This window comes from Schistocerca americana, chromosome 1 (genome assembly GCF_021461395.2).
Source record: "Schistocerca americana isolate TAMUIC-IGC-003095 chromosome 1, iqSchAmer2.1, whole genome shotgun sequence".
In the NCBI taxonomy this organism is placed as follows: Eukaryota; Metazoa; Arthropoda; class Insecta; order Orthoptera; family Acrididae; genus Schistocerca; species Schistocerca americana.
Genome location: NC_060119.1, coordinates 233,996,695 through 234,017,269, shown reverse-complemented (window position 1 = coordinate 234,017,269; position 20,575 = coordinate 233,996,695). Strand labels below are relative to the sequence as shown.

The 20,575-nt window shown below is 43.5% G+C and overlaps 1 pseudogene; it reads right to left on the bottom strand.

Moving 5' to 3' along the window:
- Nucleotides 1-3,339: 3,339 nt before the first annotated feature.
- On the bottom strand, nucleotides 3,340-3,457 carry LOC124555102 (annotated as a pseudogene).
- Nucleotides 3,458-20,575: the final 17,118 nt, after the last annotated feature.

The following is a 20,575-nucleotide window of genomic DNA, read 5'->3' as shown; positions in this document are numbered from 1 at the left end:
ATCAACCGCCGCCTCGTATGGGTTCTCGTTTCAGAAAAACACCCGAGTCACTTCCAGCATGGATTAAAACAGCACCACTCCACCCTTGACAATCATGTATTGTACTGCTGGAAGCACGCATAAAAGAGTTTTTTCTACATCAAAATCTTTAAGGTTTCTTTTCGTATTTTTATTATTTATTTATTTTTTATCTGGAAGATGAGTACTACGTCAGTTGAAAATAAAATCCTCCCCTCCTTCTTTTATTGACGGAGGCGTCTAAAGGCTTATATTGTCCTTCCTTGGGAAGCGCTTTTTTCTTCATACTGTCGGCGGTGTCTTATTAGTTCCTTTTGTTCAGGTGATTGGAAACTTCCAAAGCAGCATTTTAAGTATAGCCGTATTTGCAAAAACCACGAACAGAATTTCTCCTGTTGTAAAGAGTATTGGTAAATGTTCACTGTTCATGCACGATTTTACGGTCTTCTGTTCTCTGTCCATCCTTACAACCATAGCCACCCAGCTACAACTGACCATAAAAAAACTGGAATAATGGGGAGAAACGATTAGCTTTCACATGAAACTTCGTTTGTCAACTTTACCTCAAACTGTGGAACATTGTTTTAAACTTTAATCAATCTGTATGATTTGTAGACCGAATCCTCGACAAGAAATCAACTGGTTACCACTTATAAAGAACAAAAATTATTTAACATTTCGGAAAGAACTGGAAGCGAGGTGTAGCAAAGCTAATGCAGTGAGCGCTCAGCTACGATCTACTCTCTTCTGCAAGAAGGAAGTCAGTACCATGACTAAGTTATCTGTGCACCGTTCAATCTTTCGACCAACTTTGTTGTATGGGAGCGAAAGCTGGGTGGATTCAGGTTACCTTATCAACAAGGTTGAGGTTACGGATATGAAAGTAGCTAGGATGATTGCTGGTACTAGTAGATGGGAACAATGGCAGGAGGGTGTCCACAATGAGGAAATCAAAGAAAAACTGGCAATGAACTCTATAGATGTAGCAGTCAGGCCGAACAGGCTTAGATGGTGGGGTCATGTTACACGCGTGGGAGAAGCAAGGATACCCAAGAGACTCATAGGTTCAGCAGTAGAGGGTAGGAGGAGTCGGGGCAGACCAAGGAGAAGGTACCTGGATTCGGTTAAGAATGATTTTGAAGTAATAGGTTTAACATCAGAAGAGGCACCAATGTTAGCACTGAATGGGGGATCGTGGAGGAATTTTATAAGGGGGCTATGCTCCAGACTGAACGCTGAAAGGCATAATCAGTCTTAAATGATGATGATGATGATATACGATATCTGATCAAAAGTATCCGGACATCTATTATTGCACATTAATACGGGGTGCGCCCACCATTCGCCTTTATGACTGCCTGAACTCTGTTGGGGACACTTTCAGTGAATTATTCGAGTGTCTCTGCCCAGTCTTCCTCAAGAGCCGAAAGAAGAGAAGATAATGACGTTGGACACAGGGGTGTGGAAGGAAACTGATCTAATTCATCCCAGAGGTGTTGCATTGGGTTTCAGGTTGGGACTCTGGATCGGCCAGTCCATTTCAGAAATTATGATGTTCACAAACCTTTTCCAGACAGATGCAGCTTTGACAGGCCTCATTGTCAAGATGATACAAACAGTCGTAGTCTCCGAACTATATCTCTACTGTACACATGCTGTAAAACGTGTTCATAGCCTTTTACATGTAGCGTTTTCCTAAGTGCAATAAGGGGACCACACATTAACCACGAAAAACACCCCCATACCATAAGACAAACTTCTCTGTACTTCACTGTTAGCACTATACATAATGCCAGGAAACAACATCTAAGTATTCACCGAACCCAAATCATTCCATCAGATTGCCGGAGCGTATAATATGATTCATCACACTAGTATAGCAGATTTGATCGGGCTTAATTTTACCTTTGAATTAGGGTTGCCTACATGCAGGGACTTGACAATGGTCTAGCCCTTCACCTCTTCTCCCCACTCCTCTGGCTCTCCAGGCGATCACAGTGTGGTATTAAATGAAATGACAAGTGGAAAATCCAAGCTCAATTGTACAAATTCTCTACAACCATTCACAGTGTACTATTAAAATGACCAGTAAAAATGACAAGTTCATGTAAAATGGCAAAGATGCTACATAAATGCACACACACACACACACACACACACAAACACACACACACACACACACAGTATCTGAACCATAAAAAAATGTCACGCACTTTAAAAAAAAATATTTCAAGTGTGTATAATGACGAAAACGTTGTCATCTACGTTTTCATGACTGACTTTAAAAAAATCGTTTATGGATTGACTCACCAGTCGCAAAGGTAAATTTCACTGAAAGCTGTATATAATTCGCTATGGAATATTATGAGTAAAACATATTGTGAATGAATATTTACGAACCAGTGTTTTATCATATAGTGTAATTAATGAATTAGTAATGAGTAGTTACAAGAAATGGATTTTACTTTAAATACTGTCCTGCAATTTCAAAAATACGAAATAAAATCGACTACTTGTTTAAGCTCCTATTGCTTGTCTTCGTCAATGCATGGTTACACTAGTAAAACATTCTATGTTCGATCTGAGAACCATGCGTAGTTCAAGGCACAACAGAGCCTGAAATTAATTATTTTTCTCATCTACGATGCTAGTCTAGTATCACAACGTTGTTTCCAAATCTAAAACGTATGCAAAAATACGACGGCAACCCTAAACAGTGCAATGTTTATATAAAGTATTTCAGTGTTACTTTCCATATACATATAAACTTGTTAACTCAGTGCCTAAAATATGACTATCACAATAAAGTAAGTACTTCAATGCTATTTCCATGCGTAAACAGTAACGAACAACATGATAAGACTAACAGCTGACATTAGAAGCTAGACCTAAAGATCGATGTTGTAAAATAATATGACCACACTTTTTACTGCAGAAAATACAAGTTAACTAAAATACTGCGATAAGCAGGCAGGCACACAAACATGTGGTCTGATTTATTGGAAGAATGTAATTAATTAGATGTATTCATGACATAAGTCACAATACAACTTCAGATTAAATATTCCCACATGTAAATTGTTCTCAAGCACCATTTTAGGACGGACGAAGATAATAAAAAGCACTCCGTCGTCAGGCCACGAGTGGCCTACCGGGACCATCCGACCGCCGTGTCATCCTCATGGAGGATGCGGATAGGAGGGGCGTGGGGTCAGCACACCGCTCTCCCGGTCGTTATGATGGTATTTTTGACCGAAGCCGCTACTATTCGGTCGAGTAGCTCCTCAGTTGGCATCACGAGGCTGAGAGCACCCCGAAAAATGGCAACAGCGCATGGCGGCCTGGATGGTCACCCATCCAAGTGCCGACCACGCCCGACAGCGTTTAACTTCGGTGATCTCACGGGAACCGGTGTAGCCACAGCGGCAAGGCCGTTGCCATGGACAAACATTATGAATCATGTTATACACTAGCAAAATGGAATTGATGATATTTATTGACAATTATTCCTTTTATTACAAATGGCTCGGACCTACTAGGTACAATAACAACTTTCAACAAAGGTTGCATTATTCACCATCGGTTCTCTCGTGCCAAGGCTCTCTAAAAGTTTGCGGATTATATTTTTTATAATCAGTTATGAAATGACGCCAGCATCTAATAAAATATCGAGTGAGAAATCACATTCTCGCACGCACAACTTCGGCAAAAGAGAACGAACTGAGCAAATACTATATTAGGGAGGAATGAAGGAAGGAAGGAAGGAAGGAAAGAGTTGTTTCGTTGGTTTTGTTGTGATGTAGCACTTAAACTGCATTTTTATGGTAATACACAACGAGAACTTCTTTTCTGTTTAGACACATATCACAACCAAGAACGATGACTGAGTTAAACATTTCCAAAGAATATGGTAGAACAAAACAGATCTGATATCTCGAAAGTAGGCTCTTTGAAGACATCATTTATCATTTTACGGTACAACACACACACAGGCTGCTTACTTTAATACGCAAATTTAATTACTGATCTTTGTAAAAATTCGAGTAAAATAAAACTGCCCTATTTTTAGAAATGTGTAAGATTTCGCACACCAGATAGTATCTTTCTATATTACTTACTCCTTCAAACCACCGTTTCCAGTCACTCACTGTCAACTGGTGCCGCTCTTTATGCCGCTTGACTGTTTATGAGGCGCTGCTCTACAACTGTACATTCTTTTTGACTCCTTTCGCACAGTGATTGTGCCAGCTGAACTGCTCGTAGGGCGCTGGAACTCGCGAGTGATACCTTCTGCTGATTTCATGCGGTTTTGCACAATCACTCTCTGCAACACTCAACGACTTATGTCCATGAGAATACAAAGCCTGCGTGGTCTAGGTTTAACTGTGGTTATTACTGCGCGTTTCCGCTTCACAATCATATCACCATCACTCAACTTGGGCTGCTTTAGAAGGATCCCTGATGGATTTGTTACTAAGGTTACAACAACAACTAGCCCTCATTCGAAGTCACTGAGCTTACCTGACCGATCCATTCGGGTTTACTGCCTCTCTACTGACAACACAATACTCCCCGTCACTTTTTGCACTAAGGGGTCCGCCGCTCGTGATATGTACTGGTTAGTTTCCGATGTCCGGTTACTTTTGTTCCCAAGGCCACTATTTGACTGGCAGTTTTGTTTAGGCATCAGCACGGGCCTCCTGTGCTAAAATGCTGGACGGTGTCCACGGTGAAGGCATCCGGCTGTCAATGGGCGTACATCGGATCCGCCCAGCTAAGAGTCTGCGTGGAGAGAATACGGGAACCGCTGATCCGAACACGAAGAGCACTTGAGTTTTTCGACATCTGACGTGGTCGTTACGTCAGCAGCGTCTTCTGTTAAAATATTTTTAAATATTCCTAATTCGTTTAATCTCTTGGCTAAAAAAAGGAAAATCGTAAACTTAATCGGAATAAAAGCCTTATGCGTTAAAACAATCTTCTAGAAATGTTATTACAACAGCGGAAACTTCTGATACATAAGCTAAATTGATAGAGATCAGAAGGTAAAAATTACTTCCGTCGTGCGAAAGGAAGATCGCATAACATCATACTTTCGCGTTCACCCAATGACCTGAACCGTAACTGCAGTGATTTCGGCTTTGTAATCAAATTTAATTCATTAAAATAGAACTGGCAGCCGCCGTAACATCAGTGGAGTCCAGGATAGCGTTTCTTGGCGAAAACTTCAAGCTGTGCGAGGCGTTGGAACAAAAAGAGAAAAGATATGGAAGCGTTCAAGGATCCTCGAGAAGGGTAAGTGGAGTAGAAGAATAGTCAGCTTAGCAATAGCGCATTTTTCTTTCTTTCAAGCGTTTCGTTTCAAAATTTTAATTTGCACACTCCCTAGCAAAAGTTTTCCTTGTCGCTCTTACGTTTCAATTCAAAGGTCAGCGATAATTTTGCGTAACTGGCCTGTTTCAACGGGGATCTCTTCAGTAGTGTCAGCAGCAAGAAGACCCAAACTACACGACCCGTGTATAACCGTGTTACAAAGAATTTGAGTGATTCATTGTTAATAACGCACTATCCTGGAGCCATTTGTCTGTCGTGATATGTTGGGCAGTCGTGTTATGTTGTGATTTGTTTTGCGTGCGACTGAATTCCGTCGCAGTTCAGTCGAATTAGTTATGAATGACAGCCACATTTCAGTTATTTAAGCGTATGCATTTAAACTACAACGTAATTTTTACACTTACCTTTTGTTGGACGATGCTAGTAAATGTTCATCTAACGGCGGTCTGTTTTGTAGTTGGTTTTGCTGTGTTTTGAGACTTTAATTCGTTCGCCTATTGATTTCTTGACGTATTAAGGAAAATTTTGCTTAGGATTGATTGAGCGATCAGTTAACGAACACTAGTACTGTTAAAAACAGCCATAAATCTTCGTCTTATAGCTTTGTGATTTGTGTCTGATACTTGTCTGAGTCACTCCGATCCTCGTCGCCGCAACAAGTGATTTGCGGTGTTACTAAAATTCAGACATGCTTTAGAGTACGTTACATAGCAACGACAAAATGGGTAATTTTTCTGAAACTGTTTGCGCAGAGTAAAACGCGTGCACCTGAAACCAGCGAGGTAAGCCAAACAGAGCGAGGTTGCTTCCTGTATAAGGACATTGAGCGATGTTTGGGCACTCCGACAGCCTGGATACACCTTCTACATCTACTTCTAAAATTACATTTGCACCTACATTATACTATACATACATGATCATAAGTATGCGGGCACTTAGCAGAGGACATTAATATACGGTGTGGCATATCCTCCGGTCTTGATTGTATATTAATTAGATTCATTTCAGAGTAAGGTGATTTAATAGCTCCGTACTTACAAGGTGACAATTATTGAACTACATGAAAAACGCGAAAAATTAGTTACCAACTACGGCCTGCACACACTTTACTCAACATGCAAACGTTATTACTGATATTCGGATTTAGGTTATGACATGTTCGATATGGTTGCCATCATTGGCGATGATGTGGCGCAGACGAGTAGCGAAATTCTGCATGACCCACTGAAGTGTCGGAATATTGATGCTGCCGATGACCTCCTGAATGGCAGTTTTAAGCTCAGCAATGGTTTTGGGGTTGTTGCTGTATACCTTGTCTTTAATATAGCCCCACAAGAAGGAGTCACATGTGTTCATATCCAGAGAATATGGCGGCCAATCGAGGCCCATTCCAGCGGCATCTGGGTACCCCAGAGTCACCCCGCGGTCTCCAAAGTGCTCCTGCAGAAGAAGCACTCTACAGCTTTGATGGGGTAGAGCGCCGTCTTGTATGAGCCACATCTTGTCTAAATCAGGGTCACTTTGGATAATGGGGATGAAATCATCTTCCAAAACCTTCACGTACCATTCGGTAGTCACCGTGCCATCAAGGATATCGCACAGATTATTCTGTGAGTGGACATTACACACCACACAGTTACCCGATGAGGGTGAAGAGACTTCTCGATCGCGAAATGCGGATTCTCAGTCCTACAGATGCGCCAGTTTTGCTTACTGACGAACCCATCCAAATGAATGTGGCCTTCGTCGCTAAACCAAACCATACAAAATCCATACGAATGCCCGTCATGCTAGCTACAGTCTGGAACCGCGCGAGCGCTACGGTCGCAGGTTCGAATCCTGCCTCGGGCATGGATGTGTGTTTAGGTTTAAGTAGTTCTAACTTCTAGGGGACTGATGACGTTAGAAGTTAAGTCCTATAGTGCTCAGAGCCATTTGAAGCCGTCATGCTCTGCAGCCAGCCGTTTGAACACCCTAACGCAAACCGTTCAGAATTTATGACGATTTTATTTCATATATTTCAATAATTGTCACCCTGAAAGAATCCTCTGCAACCGCTCGCTCGGCGAAGGATCGATACCTGAGTACTGGAAAGGTGCACAGATCACACCAGTACTCAAGAAAGGAAGCAAGAGTAATCGATTAGTTACAGACCCATATCATGGACGTGGATTTGCAGTCGTATTCGGGAGCATATATTGTGTTCAAACATAATGGATTACCTCGAGGAAAAGATCTGTTGACACACAATCACCACAGACTCAGAAAATATCGTTCTTGTGAAACACAACTAGCTCTCTAACCTCACGAAGTGATGGGTGCTATTGATAGGAGATATTACACTGATCCCATATTTCTAGATTTCCAAAAGGCTTTTGATTCCGTTCCTCACCAGCAGCTTTTAATCAAATTGCGTGCCAATTGATTATCGTCTCAGTTATATGTCTGGATTCGCGATTTCCTGTGGGGAAAGGTCACAGCGCATAGCAATTAATAGAAAGTCATCGAATAAAGCAGAAATGATATATGGCATTCGGCAAGGAAGTTTTATAGGCCCTCTAGCGTTCCTATTCTATATAACAGATTTAGGAGACAATCTGAGCAGCCCTATTTAATTACGAGGACAATCACAAAAGTAAGGTCACCTTTTTTTTTATAAGTACATAGACCTGTTTATTTCTACAATGGTTTTCATCAGTTTACAGCTTGAACATTTAGCTATTTTTCGACATGATCACCATTTCTGTCGATGCATTTTTGTAGACGCTGTAGCAGTATTTGTATGCCAATGTCATACCATATCGCCGCCATGCTCTTCAGAAAGTTATGAATCTCTTCTTTCACCTCGTCGTCTGAGCTGAATCGCTTTCCGGCCAAATGTTCTTTTAACATAGGGAACAGGTGATGGTCACTGTGAGCCAAGTCGGGACTGTAGGGTGTGTGTGTGTGTTCATGTTCCACTGAAACTGTTGCAGGAGAGCAACGGTTTGCCGAGCGTTGTGTGGGCTCAGCATTCCTCTTCTCCGCTTCTGGATTGCCCGTTCGAGTTTTTTCAGAGTCTCACAGTACCTGTCAGCGTTAATTGTGGTCCCAGCAATTCTGCTCCGACGACGAGGTGAAAGAAGAAGTTCATAACTTTCTGAACAGCATGGCGGCGAGCTGGTATGACATGGGCACACAAAAACTGCCACAGCGTCTACAAAAATGCATCGACAGAAATGGTGATTATGTCGAAAAATAGCTAAATGTTCAAGCTGTAAAAGGATGTAAACCATTGTAGAAATAAGCAAACAGTTCTATGTGCTTATAACAAAATAGGAGACCTTACTTTTACGATTACCTTCGTATTTGCACATGATGCTATCATTTACCATGTAGTAAAGTCATCAGAAGATCGCCTTTATGACGGCTTGATCTCTTCTGAAGACACTTTCCGTGAGGAGGTATCTGAATGTACACTCCTGGAAATTGAAATAAGAACACCGTGAATTCATTGTCCCAGGAAGGGGAAACTTTATTGACACATTCCTGGGGTCAGATACATCACATGATCACACTGACAGAACCACAGGCACATAGACACAGGCAACAGAGCATGCACAATGTCGGCACTAGTACAGTGTATATCCACCTTTCGCAGCAATGCAGGCTGCTATTCTCCCATGGAGACGATCGTAGAGATGCTGGATGTAGTCCTGTGGAACGGCTTGCCATGCCATTTCCACCTGGCGCCTCAGTTGGACCAGCGTTCGTGCTGGACGTGCAGACAGCGTGAGACGACGCTTCATCCAGTCCCAAACATGCTCAATGGGGGACAATTCCGGAGATCTTGCTGGCCAGGGTAGTTGACTTACACCTTCTAGAGCACGTTGGGTGGCACGGGATACATGCGGACGTGCATTGTCCTGTTGGAACAGCAAGTTCCCTTGCCGGTCTAGGAATGGTAGAACGATGGGTTCGATGACGGTTTGGATGTACCGTGCACTATTCAGTGTCCCCTCGACGATCACCAGTGGTGTACGGCCAGTGTAGGAGATCGCTCCCCACACCATGATGCCGGGTGTTGGCCCTGCGTGCCTCGGTCGTATGCAGTCCTGATTGTGGCGCTCACCTGCACGGCGCCAAACACGCATACGACCATCATTGGCACCAAGGCAGAAGCGACTCTCATCGCTGAAGACGACACGTCTCCATTCGTCCCTCCATTCACGCCTGTCGCGACACCACTGGAGGCGGGCTGCACGATGTTGGGGCGTGAGCGGAAGACGGCCTAACGGTGTGTGGGACCGTAGCCCAGCTTCATGGAGACGGTTGCGAATGGTCCTCGCCGATACCCCAGGTGCAACAGTGTCCCTAATTTGCTGGGAAGTGGCGGTGCGGTCCCCTACGGCACTGCATAGGATCCTACGGTCTTGGCGTGCATCCGTGCGTCGCTGCGGTCCGGTCCCAGGTCGACGGGCACGTGCACCTTCCGCCGACCACTGGCGACAACATCGATGTACTGTGGAGACCTCACGCCCCACGTGTTGAGCAATTCGGCGGTACGTCCACCCGGCCTCCCGCATGCCCACTATACGCCCTCGCTCAAAGTCCGTCAACTGCACATACGGTTCACGTCCACGCTGTCGCGGCATGCTACCAGTGCTAAAGATTGCGATGGAGCTCCGTATGCCACGGCAAACTGGCTGACACTGACGGCGGCGGTGCACAAATGCTGCGCAGCTAGCGCCATTCGACGGCCAACACCGCGGTTCCTAGTGTGTCCGCTGTGCCGTGCGTGTGATCATTGCTTGTACAGCCCTCTCGCAGTGTCCGGAGCAAGTATGGTGGGTCTGACACACCGGTGTCAATGTGTTCTTTTTTCCATTTCCAGGAGTGTAGATCGGTACTCTCGGCAGGCCAGTCCATTTCAAGAATTTTACTGTCCGTAAATCATTGTCTCACAGTCGCTGCTTTATGTGCATTGTTGTGCTGACATAAACAATCGTCGTCTCCAAAATGTTCCTCTACTTTGTGCAGTACACAATGCTGTAAAATATATCCATATCCTTCTGAACTTAGCATTTTATTAAGCGTAATAAGGGGACCACGCCCTATCCACGAAGAACACCCACATACCCTCCGCAGTACGTCACGGTTCGCACTACACGTGATGGCAGGTAACGTACCCCAAGCATTCGCCAAACCCAAACCCTTCCATCGGATTGCTACAGCGTAGCGCGTGTTCATCACTTCAGATCGGTCATTCCCTATCAGTCACTCTCCAGTGGCGTCATTTTTTACGCCACTTCAAGCCTAACTTAACATAGACTACATAAATGTATGACTTATGAAGAGTTGTTCGACAATTATACATTCTTTCGAACTCTCTAAGCACAGTCATTATGTTAGGTGGACTGTTGGTAGCACTTTGGAACTCATAGATGATCCCGTTGGCTCATTTCATATGATTTCTTACAACTATCCTCTGCAATGCTCCACTGTCCGTATTCATCAGTACATGAGGTTTGCTTGGTCTTGGTTTAGATGTGGTTGTTTCTTCGCGTTTCCGCTTCACAGTCATATCGTCGACTTGGGCAGCTTTGGAAGGTTCAAAAAATGTTCAAATGTGTGTGAAATCTTATGGGACTTCACTGCTAAGGTCATCAGTCCCTAAGCTTACACACTACTTAACCTAAATTATCCTAAGGACAAACACACACACTCATGCCCGAGGGAGGACTCGAACCTCCGCCGGGACCAGCCGCACAGTCAATGACTGCAGCGCCTCAGACCGCTCGGCTAATCGTGCGCGGCAGCTTAGGAAGGGTTGAAATGTCCTCGATGGATTTATTACTCAGGCGACATCCAGTGACAAGTCTATGTTAGAAGTCACTGAGCTCTCCCGACTGAGCCGGCCGGAGTGGCCGAGCGGTTCTAGGCGCTACAGTCTGGAGCCGCGCGGCCACTACGGTCGCAGGTTCGAATCCTGCCTCGGGCATGGATGTGTGTGATGTCCTTAGGTTAGTTAGGTTTAAGTAGTTCTAAGTTCTAGGGGACTGATGACCTCAGATGTTGACTACCATAGTGCTCAGAGCCATTTTCTCCCGACTGACCTATTCAGTTGTTATTGCTTCTCTACTGATACATAGTACTTCCCGCCTCCTTGTACACTAGTGGGCCCGCCTCCCGTGACATCTAGTAGTCAATGCCGCATTACAAAATGGTGTGCTGATACTTCTGATCAGATGGTGTGTATTCTGCTAGTCACATTACGGTGTGTGGTGGAGGGAACTTCGGGTACCACTGTCATATTTCCCTTTTCAGTTCCATTGGCGATGGGTGTACAGGAAGAAATGTTGTAGATACGCATCCGCATTTCTCTGATTTCTTGCAACATGGTCAATTCGAAGAATGATTGATGGAGGAAGGCGAGCTTCCAACCCATTCTAGAGAAATGCTCTGCGAATTTTCCCATGTTTGCTGTTACCACAATAATTTGAGGCAGCAAACGTAGCAAGACCAATGCTTAAATGATTCGTACGCACAATCTTCCCATAAAGTAGGCTCTGATAAAGTACAACTACAATTTAAAACGTATTCAGCAACGAGTTTGACAGCTAACACAAAACAAAATAATAGTATACTGGGCACTTACGAGTTACAGGCTGAAGGAATCAATCAGGTTTCTTGAACTGAGAAGCATGTAGATATACAGTTAGAATTTAAATTATGCAGCTCTAAAAATGGATTTGTGGTTCCTTCTATGAAGCTAGCCAAGTATCCAAGAAACGAAAGAACGGCTAGCAAATCGGGGACACGCAGAAACGCAAGAAAAGGCATACGCATACTTAGGTTTTACAGTCATTAGCTGCTTAGTTAGGACGAGAGGAAAGGACCAATGCATAATCTTCCAGATGAAAGTAAGTAAAGATCTAGAGAAAGTATTTCAGTGTTCAGTACCATCCTCCACTGTTAATTCCATCGCTTTCATGTACCCCTACAACGATGCTCATAAATGGTAAAAGTTACAAAACGCTTTGTTCGCGCTCTCGCCCTTGCTTATACTCTTACTCATACATGAAACTTGTCTGTCCTGTAAGAAAGACTTGTTTGGAGCAATACACGGCTGTCTGTCTTTGGAACTGGAAATTCTGAGTCACTTTCCCCAGTTTCCCTTCTCGATTAGCCATCATAATATTACTCCCAAACCATACTCAACCAACACGACAACGGCATCAAGAGCTACACTGTATAATATATTTTTGTTGATACTTGATCTGGTTACAAGTTTTCGTCGTTGGTTCGGAAAGAAAACCCGTTTTCTAACTTTTCGAAGTGACGAGGGTAAGCTTAGAAAGAGAGATGATATTAAGCCTTCTTCAAACATCCTACAATTTACGTGGTCTCTGGAGTACAACGGGGAATTCAGAATTTTTGGTGCAAACCAAATACTTAGTAAATGCAGACGCTCCTGCGCGTGCTCTACACAAACGTCGAAAGGAATACGAGCCATTTGTGCCTACGCTTCCGCGAAAAATCAGCGGCGGTAGGACACTTTGTTCCAAGAGGACACCAATACCATATTATCTCTGTCGTCTAATGAGCAAACAGTTTCTCAGTGACAACATAAAAGAAGCTGTTAAATTTAGAACAGCAGAAAACATCATCAATGCTCTGCTCTTGAGCACCACTACACTGGGCCAAACACCGCGAGATTGTATCCGCCTCAGTTAACACGAAATGAAAAACTTTACCTAATTCGGCTGTAGAACAGACATCAATGACGTCACGACTGATAGCGTGACTCTAGAAGAAGGGCACCACAACGCGCTCAACAAAACTGAAAGAAAAATTAATTGCGGTCCTCAACATAACCAGGGCACACCTGTCAACAACTGCATTACGCGCAGAATTAGTCTGGAAATGGCCGAACCTACTAGGCCGAAAGCCCGTGAAGTTTTAACCACTTTACGCTATTGGAAGCCAGTACAAAATTTGTTGTATGTATAACACGTTACAATATGTAACTGCACAAAGTATTCCCCTTGGGAATCTACGTACCTACTCCACTGGTACTTCCATCACTGGCAGTAACGCCTCAGTTTTCATTTTTGCGCCTCGCAAAGTAGAATAATTTCAGAGTTGCCTTCGTCTTCGAAAACCACATAAGGAGATATGACACAAGCATATGGCTCGGGGGAATGTAATGTTCTGTCTAAGAAAATCTGATGTAGGTGAAGTGAATGTCCTGGAATATTATTATTATGCAACTGCCTGTTGCTTGAGCCTTTAGCAACGAAAATCGTTATGAAATCGAAGTAGTATTTGAAAGCAGTTATTCTGAGTACCGATTTCTCTTTCTAATTCGTATTCGTGATCTATAGTACTGTAGTTGTTGTAACAGCGTCCGGAAACCACCGTAATTTAGTTTTAATGCTGTTGTGGATTTGTGGACTTTTGGAAACTCGTACGCTTCCATGGTAACGACAGGGTTATGGTTTCAGGGGTTTATTTGTTCACTTACATCCTGTTGTTCTGCAACAGTCTTGAGAAATCGGGACCTCGTTGGCGTGCAGTAGCATGTTCTCTGCGTATCAGTTCGTAGTTTTCGATGTTTTGGTGAAAGCATCTTGAGCACAGTTTTTCCCAATAGTTTTCAAGTATTCAAATCCTCAGCTAGACTGCTGTTGTTATGACGAAAGAACATCTTCCCTTTTTCGTTAATTTTATTTACGTTCACGTGTATGGAATATAAGAAAACAATAACTTATTCGTAGGATCTATCCTTTCCAATGGACTTTAGCCAGCGTTTCACGCCCGAAGAGATGATAGTGATATGGGTGTGAAATTTGATTTGTGGGCAGGGCGTTACGGTACTTTGACGTATGGTTTCGACTGTGCGGTAGATCGTGTAGATGTGCGTAATCGAGCAATGATAACAATTTCTGCGTCAACTTCTTGACCAGCGTATCAATTTGTTGTTGGTTGTGTGTTGCTGTTCCAGATGAGCTTCCCTAAAGCACCCCAAAACTTGGCCAGCACAATTCTGCGGATGGCAAATTATGTCTGAACACTAATTAAGACAACTTCTAACGTGCTGGTCGACATCACTATGCAGACTGTCGTAATTATATAGATGGCAGAGGATATTAAACGGATTATTTTGAGATGAGGAATCAGTGGTAGGAAAATAGCGTTTATTGTTTTGACATAAACAGATTGCACCTTATATCAAAAACTTCCGCTCCTAGTTCGCGTCCAAAGTGACGAACACAAGTCACAGTGCTTTAATCACTATGACTCATAAAATCTTGTCGCAAAGTCTGAAATATTTTTCTTGAATGAGACAGATAGCTCGGATTCTGCTAATTAATTCCACTACTGGGGTTCCACGTACCAACTACTTCATCTAATGGCATTGGTAAAAATCCGTAATACTGAGATCAGCCGAAGACATTGCTATTGGACAGCCTCCCCCTCCCACGGATTCTACTCAAACGGTAAGGGTGTCTGTCGTTAAGGTTCTCAGGATCTTAATAGCGAAATGGGATAGTACACCATAGTGTTGAAACTAAGTACTTCATGTACGACAAAGGGTACTGTTTCCGACAACTGTGGCTGTATTTCACGAATGAACATCAGGTAACGTGCACTATTCAAGCCGGATGACAGCAGACAGCAGATAAGGTCATGTTACTTTGTCTTGCACAATTACAGCCAACAGGTTGAGAAGGGATCGTGGCTGGTCACGTAGGACCAGCGTGGCGTACAGATTTACATCGCTCGGGGCGTGACTATTTTGCCAGTTGAATCGATACCATGCCTGAAACAGGCATCACCTCATCCGTGAATAATCTTAATGTAGAAATTTTAGCATTGTGGTATTGCACTGGATAATCCACTGACTATGCTGAACTCTAGGCTGAAAATCATTTAGCTTTATTGCTTCCAGATATTATTTATTTCACGGGTAAGATGACTGGTGCTTTTGATGACCCTTGTTCCACATGAACCAACACCAACTTCTCAACTTATGTGTGCAAAGTAGAAACTTCTGTGCCTGCAATGACACAGTTTTTGTTGAGCTAGTATCCACGGCAATAAATTTTTTCGGCTTTGTCGAAACTTTTATGTGTTTTCGTTCGGCTTTCCGGGCACTACATCCTGGTTCAGCATACACTATCTGATCAAAGAGTATACGGACACCACTATGTAATGCGGATTGACCACTAGCAGTCACGAGAGACGGATCTGCCAGTATAAAAAGAGTCGGGAAGTACTGTGTTGTCAACAGAGAAACATTAATAGCAGAATGGCTCGGGCAGGAGAGCTCAGTGACGTCAAAGATGAACAGGTCATTGGATGTCTCTTGAGTAACAAATCTAACAGGGACATTTCACCACTTCTAAAGCTGCCCAAGTCGACTGCTGGTGATGTGATTGTGAAGTGGAAACGCGAAGGAACAGTCACAGCTAAACCGAACAAGGATTGGATTGTTTGGGGGGAGAGACCAAACAGCGAAGTCATCGGTCTCATCGGATTAGGGAAGAACGGGGAAGGAAGTTGGCAGTGCCCCTTCAAAGGAACCATCCTGGCATTTGCCTGGAGCGGTTTAGGGGAATCACGCAAAACCTAAATCAGGATGGCCGGACGCGGGATTGAACCGTCGTCCTCCAGAATGCGAGCCCAGTGTGCTAACCGCTGCGCCACCTCACTCGGTCCAGAACAAGGCATATCTCATGTACTGACGGGCAAGGACTCTTGAGCACTAGGGGGGATGGCTGCGAAAATTCCTACAAAAAACGGAAAGGAAACCTAAGTGAGTTACAAAGTGCTACCAGCAGTACTGCCAATGCAATGACTTTGCCTAGGGAATTAAAAAGAATGGGATTCAATGGTTGAGCAGCTTATCTAAAACCACACATTTCTGTAGTCAATTCTTATAATTGTCTGTATCAGCATGACATTGCACTCTGTTCATAAAGCAGCATTTGTGAAACAACGGATTGTGGACGTTAATATTCCTGAAATGAACTGGCCTGCTCAGAGTCCCGATCTGAGCACTATGGAACAACTTTGGGACACATTAGAACATCGACTTATTCCAGGTCCTAATGTACAACAACACTATCTTTTCTGTTTCTGCCTCTCGACGAATAACGGGCTGTCATTCCGTCATGGATATACGTAATCCTAATTGAAAGTGTCTCCAGCAGGGTCAAATCCGCCACAAAGGTGAAGTGCAGACACATGCTATGTTAATGTCGACTAATAAGTGTCCGGATATTTTTCCTGTAAGGAATAATGCTCCAGCTTTGGAATCAGTCATGAACTGTAAAGAGTAGTAAACAACAGGCATGAGTGTACAAGGTGAAGGGAGAGTACTCATTATGCCACAAAGAAACGAATCGGTGGAGATCATTACCAGTAACGGATGTCAGATGGCTGAAGATGAGGGTGATACTGTTGATGTGTGAATGGAGCTCATAAGTAACATCGTTACAATTTAATCCTTCTCTTTTTAATTTCTGAGTTCATGAGGTAACTGTGCTGTCTACTTGAAGCAGAGAATGCTTAAATGAATTTTTAACAAGCTGTTTAGACCTTCAAAACTTGTAGTATTAGAAGTCTATAGAGAGTAATCAGGGCTACCATACCATGATAAAGTAAATTATCGAAGGAGCGCGCTTCTTTTTTCTTAATTTTTATAGACCAGTGGGTTTCTCAAAATATATTTTAATTGGATACTTTTCTTGGTACTTTTAAGTTTCGATACTGTTAGGAAGTTCTATATTTGTCATTAATCATTGGATGAGACTCCGGGTATGTTGGCCGGCCGATGTGGCCGAGCGGTTCTAGGCGCTACAGTCTGGAACCGCGAGACTGCTACGGTCGGAGGTTCAAATCCTGCCTCGGGCATGGATGTGTGTGATGTCCTTAGGTTAGTTAGGTTTAAATAGTTCTAAGGGACTGATGACCTCAGAAGTTAAGTCCCATAGCGCTCAGAGCCATTTGAACCATTTGAACCGGGTATGTTGCGGGCTAGTATAGAATTTCATAGAAATGGTCACAACTCATGTTTTACGGAAATGCAAATGCGCTACAGTGCTTTCACGTTGATGCAGTACACGACTTTAGATTTTTTTAATATTTGGATTACGTTGCCAATTCTGACTTTAGCTGAAAATTATAAAGACTACTGTACACTTCATGAAGTTTACTTTCGATGGCGTTTTGCGATAGATGGCAGGATGATCGGCTGGTAGCTTTAGATTAGTGCAAGCTATCCACCATGTAGCAAACTGAGTGTGAACAATAGCTGTATCGTACTTTCACAATTGGTCAGAAATCACTGTTATTTCTGCTAACATCTCTTAATCCAGGATAGCGTACTGCATTCAGACAAGCAGTTATTTCAGAGTTAAACCATTTGCTCTTTTAGATTTTCCGTAAAGACATCTGAATGTGAACTAGATAAATTTTTAAATCAAGGCGTTGCATGTTGTAACGGAGGAGACTGTCGAGTGAGCAATGTTTATTTGTAGGAAGGATATTCTGAACAAAATGGGGCTGACAATCTAACTGAGCCAATAATTGCATTACTGAACTGGATGACGTAGCGGTTAGAGATATTTGACTCTCATCGGGGAGCGGCAAGGTTCAAATACTTGCCCGATGATCTTGACCTAGTTATTCCGTGGGATTTCCTAAATCACTCAAGGCGAACTCCAGGATTGTTTCCTTGGTCAATTTCTTCCCCCATCCTTGTTCAGTTTTGTCTGGTATTACATTACTCCCTCTCGCGTTGTTTGACTGTGTATTTTCGAATATCACGCTCTCATAGCTTTAGACAAAATGACAGTTCAGTTTCACGTGCCATGCTGGCCGAATGTTCTCCGTCTCAAGGGCAGATACACTGCTCTCTTTAAAGTCCAGACCCGGTATCGGTGCTTTCAGCCTCTTGGAAACTTTGGGCAAACACGAACCACAAGCGATACATGTTTTCAGAATGCAATCATGACTGACTGCAAGAGCTCCACAAAGGTTTTCATGTCAAGTTTTCCTGTGCTGGCGGAAGCTTAGCAAGTACGTTGGTAAGTAACGGCGGACAGTAATACACTGACGGGAAATAAATCGCGACACTAAGAAGGAGTTGTGCGACATAAACGAAAGTTGGTGGTCGTGTTTATACATCTGAAAGATGTTGTCTATTCAAATTCCGCGCCAGCATAAGAGTGGCGGTACTAGCGCCAGTGTGAGGATGCAAATCAGGTTTGCTTTAAATATACGCTGTAATGTCGTGAACGTTAGTTAGATTTTAGATTGGACGTGGTGAGTTGATGTTAGTCAAGAATGTCTTCAAGGCGATATAAACGCCATTATCAACACCTCACGGAGTGTGAACGAGGTCGTGTAATAAAGCTACGCGAAGGTGGATGTTCCTTCTGCGATATTGCCGAAAGACTTGACAGTAATGTACCCACTGTACGTGATTGCTGGCACCGGTGATCAAAACCATCTGTGGATGCAAGAAGACCGCGTTCCGGATGTTCACGTGGTACTACCGAAAGAGAAGATCATCGTGTTCGGCGTATGGGTCTGATGCGTCGTACTGCATCTGCAGGAGCAATTTGAGCAGCAGTTGGCACCACTGTGACACAACGGTTACAAATCAGTTACGTCAAGGACAGCTCCGATCCAGACGCCCTGTAGCATGCATTCCACTGACTCCAAACCACCGCAATTTGGGACTTCAAGCAGCGTCAAGCGAGAGCTTTTTGGAGGACAGGGTGGATGTCTGTTGTGTTTTTGGATGAAAGCTGGTTGTGCCTCGGAGCCAGTGATGGCCGTGCGCTCGTTAGGAGGCCAGTAGAGGACCTGCAGCCAACCTGTCTGCATGCTAGACACATTGGACCTGCACCTGGAATTGTGGTCTGGGGTACGATTTCATATGACAGCATGAATGTCTTGGTTACTGCATGAAAACAAACTGAAAATTCATGCGTCAGTCGTGATTCGACCTGTTGTTCTGCTATTCGTAAACAGCATGCCAGGGACTGATTTCAACAGGATAACGCTCGGCCACGTACCATTGTTGTAACCCAAAAGACGCTACAGACTGCCGACATGCCGTGGCCTGCTTCATCACCAGATCTGTCTCCAGTCGTGCACATGTGGGACTTCATCGGACGACTACTCCAGTGTCATCCACAAACAGCATTACCCTTCCCTGTACTGACCAGCCAAATGCAACAGGGATGAAACTCCATCACACAAAGTGACATCAGGCACCTGTACACCGCAATGCAAGCACGTTTTCATGCTTGCGTTCAACATTGTGGGGATTACACCGGTTAATAATGTACCAGCATTTCACATTTGCAATGGCTTATCTCGCACTTGCTCTAACCTGTGATCTTGCAATGTTAATCATTTAAATACATTACATAGACAAATGTGTTCCCGAAATTTAATTAACTACATTAATTATTTTCCGTTTTTAGGACTTTTTCCGTCAGTGTAGTACAGTGTATTAGCACTACTTGTGTAACTACATTTGATTTTGGAAGCTCTTGTTTGATAACTTTCTAAAATATTTCCTTCTAAGATTCACATCTCCCCGCGTAATTTGTTTCTTCACACCCCTGTCTCTGTCCCGTTAATCCTCATCGATGCATGGTGTTCTCCTGGTGACATAAACTTCCAGGTAGAATGGGAAAGGATAAATGCGTAAAACGAAAGCTAGGAATAGTGGTTGGCGAACGACGAGGCCTTAAGTTTCGAACGCAAACATATTTCTCATAACTATAAGAGTGGAATACGAGAATGTAGGCATCGCTGTTTTGTACGATCTAATAAACTGGTTTATTATGTAAATTGAAGGGTGAGCAAACCCAATCAAATTTAGGTGTTCATCGTGTACGGATGGGGCCAGGAAATGTCACCAATGCACCGCAGGTAGTTTGACGTGTGCAACGACGACTGCCTTTCTGAGGAGTGAGACCGCATTTGTGTTTACAAACTGAATTTTACGTTTGATGAACGCCACTGAATTAACATAGTACTTGGTTACGTAATTGCTTCTCAGGGATAAGGACAAATATAAGGAATCCGTTGAGGAACTGACAGCTTTTGTCAGTTCGAGCTCCTACGCAGGAGATGTCCGATGCAGACCAGATTTCCAAGACTGTTCAAACAGTGAACGGAAGCAATAAAAACTCTACCGCAGTACAGTGACGTA